This window comes from Pinus tabuliformis, chromosome 8 (genome assembly GCF_031772625.1).
Source record: "Pinus tabuliformis cultivar Carrire ecotype Pingquan chromosome 8, CPIR1, whole genome shotgun sequence".
NCBI lineage: Eukaryota > Viridiplantae > Streptophyta > Pinopsida > Pinales > Pinaceae > Pinus > Pinus tabuliformis.
Genome location: NC_142294.1, coordinates 290,589,292 through 290,593,231, shown reverse-complemented (window position 1 = coordinate 290,593,231; position 3,940 = coordinate 290,589,292). Strand labels below are relative to the sequence as shown.

The 3,940-nt window shown below is 36.3% G+C and overlaps 1 pseudogene; it reads left to right on the top strand.

The window, feature by feature from the left end:
• The first annotated feature begins 1,190 nt into the window (after window positions 1–1,190).
• Window positions 1,191–2,693, top strand: LOC149235268 (RING-H2 finger protein ATL72 pseudogene; annotated as a pseudogene).
• The last annotated feature ends 1,247 nt before the right edge of the window (window positions 2,694–3,940 follow it).

Below are 3,940 nucleotides of genomic sequence, written 5' to 3'. Positions count from 1 at the left end.
TTTTGATAATCATTATAAAATAATATTATAGACATTTATCAACCACTTACCTTACTTTATTTTATTTTATATAACTTTTAATTTATTTTCAAATATTAAAAAAATTATAATTATATCTATTTTATAAATTAAAATATATCATAATTTTCAATTCACAAAATATTTTTTTTTGATATTATTACTTTATTTTTGTCCATATTCTTAACATAGTTTTCTATTAAAATTTAATCGTAAAATTACATAAAACTTTATATCTGATGAATGACTTGAAACGCTGATTTGTCATTGTTGTAACTCTGTAATGCAGATATAAACTTTATGTCACATGAATGACTAAAAATGCTGATTTGTCATTGTTGTAACTCTCCGTAAGTAACGCAAACTGACGCACTTAATTTATTCCCTCCAAAAGCCCTAAGTTCCAGAAAGTAAAAAAGTAACATACTTCCAATTGTAGCCTCTCAGTGACAGCCTTGCCCAGATACTTTCCCATGCCGTTTGGTCCATTGTATCTGCGAATTTCGAAAAGTGTGAACCACGGTTAAGTGGGGACCATTAATTTTCATCCATGTATACCAGGTACTTATGTGAGAGGCTCTTTTTTCAGCGTAATCTAACGAGACGGAGGAGTTGCCCAAAAAATTATAGAAATTTCAGTTATATTTAAAGAAAATTTAACAAGGATTTTTGTAAATCTAACTTATAGTTGTTAAACTTCAAAATTTTAGGTATTTTAGACGTTTTTGATGGTGTTGAATCCATTTCCACCATCCAAAACAAGATTCAAAAACTGTCTCTACAAAATTTTTTGAAAATTTTTCCAGGCAATTCCTCTCCTATACAAGGGTTGTCTATACAAGTTACAATTTTTTTGGGATTTTTTTTGTAAAATTTGATTTTTTTTTTAATTTTAAAAATGTTTAAATTATTTTTTATGGTAAAAATAAATTTATTATCCTAAAAACTTTAGAATACGCTTAACTATAATAAACCAAATTTACTAAAATTTCAACCAAATTTTGATCAAAATCTTATCAAAATTTCCACTATTTTCGGACGGATTGAAAATTTCCTATATTTCTTATACGAATCCCCATGGGAAAAAACAGGGGAATCAGAATTGTATGTAAACTGACCAATGAAAAGTGGGATGAGATAGGATAATGGAATTGCAGGTATTCAATCCAGGAAAATTTGTTGTTAGACGGCATTATTCTATTCCATAACTTTAATCAGGCTTTCCCGTATTCTGTTTTTTTCGTACATGTAACGTGGAGGTGGTAACATTCGGACATCTGTGCCCGCCCATGGTTTCGGACGCAGGCAGTGTCCGGTCGGCACAACATGACAACCCAATCCCTGCATATACTCCCCCCGACATGCCCAATCGTTACAGACAGCCCGGGTTTTCTTCGTCCTTTTTCTCTACTTTTCTCTGTGATTGGTCTGTATACTTAGCGCAGGCAGCCTTGTGCATAAAGCAAGCGGAAGAGGAGACGTAACCAGCGGTGGGAAAATGTGAAATGACCGATTACGATTGCAGTCTCATCCACACGCCAAGCTTTATATCTTCGGCACATTTCATTCCGGAGGGCTGTCCGATTTAAAGCCAACAGCGCTGCGGCCAATATTGTTTCTTGTTCGCCGTCTCCACTGACAGGCTGCATTTTCTGAGGTTTCTTGATTGATTGATTGATTGTGGTGGTCTCGAGATCGAATCTTGGGAAGTATGAGCGGTCACAGGAAGCTTCAGGAGCCGCTTCTGACCTCTGAGCACCACGAGCCACGGAACCCTTACCTGAATGTGACCAACACTTTCGACTCCAATTTGGTGGTCATCCTGGCGGCTCTGCTGTGCGCTCTTGTGTGCGCCGTGGGCTTGAATTCCATGTTCCGCTGCGCACTGCGCTGTAGCCGCCCGATGGCGTTGTTCGAATCGTCTGACGAGGCCGCGATTCGGCTGGCCAACACGGGGCTTAAGAAGAAGGCCGTGAAGGCTCTGCCTACAGTTGTCTACAGCGCCGCCACCGCCGCCGCTCCGCCGCCTCCTCTCACCGACTGCCCCATCTGCCTCTCCGAGTTCGCCGAAGGGGAAAAGCTCAGAGTGCTGCCTACGTGTCATCATGGCTTCCACGTGGAGTGCATCGACACGTGGCTAGCTTCCCATTCGTCTTGTCCGACATGTAGACACTGCCTTCTCGACATCTCGCGCTCCAGTGAGACAGCCCCGCCCGCAGCAGTGCCCCCGGAATCACTCGTGGTTTCTCGCGACCCTCTGCCGGCACCTTCAGCCGAGAACGGGACCGTCGACGGTAGCTCCACAAGCGAATCTTCAGCCGACGAGGGGACGGTGGGCGGTAGCTCCACAAGCGAATGTTAGCAGAAAAATCGCGTTGCACACAGAGAGGCCCACGGTTCCATTGGAAGCACTTTCTTGGACGGGAATCTCCAGCGTAGTAATTCATTCTGTCCGTCACTGTGACTAATTCACCGTACCCGTTAAATGCAGGGAAATATTCCAGTCAATGGCCTAGGTTCTAGGTTTAACTCGTACGGATTCGAGTGTAGTATGTCAAAGGTTCAATTCTCAAATCAAACCATACTGTACAGCATTTTTGGGGTTCCTTTGTGTCTACCATTATTAATATGCGAAGGCTACAAAAGCATTGTACAGAAAATCTTTTTTCCAATGAAAAATCATTGTCTCTTGATTCATCTTAAGATTCAAAGATTCAAATCAGTTCAGTCTAGCTGCTCTGTGTGGTTGAGTTTCTATTCAGAATTTTTTTTAGAATGGGGCAAGTCCTCTTTAGAAACTATATATAGTCCAGAGTCACAATATTCATATTATTTAATCTATATATAGCCCAGAATCTCAATAATCATATTATTTTACATTATATACAGATGTGGATCAATCACATTACATATGTACAGAAGCTCGATGAAACATATAAGCTGCAGGGCAACACAAACATACAACCAGATTCGAACACGGGTGGGGAGCCGGAAAGTCCTCCGCCCCGACTAGGTATTGGTAAAAGATGTTAAAAATTAAAATGTAGGAAATAATGTAGAATTTATAATTGAAATTTGAATAAAATGCACACTAAATATATAATAAATTTAACCATATATATAATAAAAACATAGAAAATTGAAGTTATATTATTCAAATTTTATGGACTGGTCTGATCAATGAAATATTAATTTCGATATGAAGTAAATTTGATGGACTAGTTTGAAGCAAATTTTATGCACTAGTATGAATAGGCAACAATTATTTAAACCACATCAATTTTTATGGACTTGTTTAAATAGGTGATAGCTATTCAAAATACAGGGTAAGAGTGCCAATCATCTCAAAATTCACATAACCTAACAAACAATAAAATTAAACCCATTAATAAAATCTTTCATTAGTAAAAAACCCACCCAAATTAAAAAGTTATTTACTATACAAATAACTTATTCTTTACAATGTTATCCCTGATCATCAATTTTGACAACTATGCTTTATGATATGATTCTATTAGTATAACTTTTAGTCATTTTGAAATTGTGTAAAATAAATAAAATTGTTATTTTTATTTTTTACTTAATGTTTATTTTTATTTTACAATTTAAATGGGCTTAATAGTTAAGAGCATATGTTTTCTTTAAGAGCTCACATGTTTAAAACCAAAAGAGAATAGAGCATATATGCATTCTTAAACTTTAACAATCAAATCACAAGTGGATCCCTTATCCTCAAAACAAGAGAGTTTCATAAATCAATTTAATGTCATGACTTTAAAAATATTATTATTATTATTATAATTTATCTTATTAAATAAGAGATAAATATAAATCATGTTTTCATGATTCATAAATATTAAAATTAAATTCAGCTTAAAAAATAAATAAATATGAGTAATTACTTTTCCTATACAATGTTGGA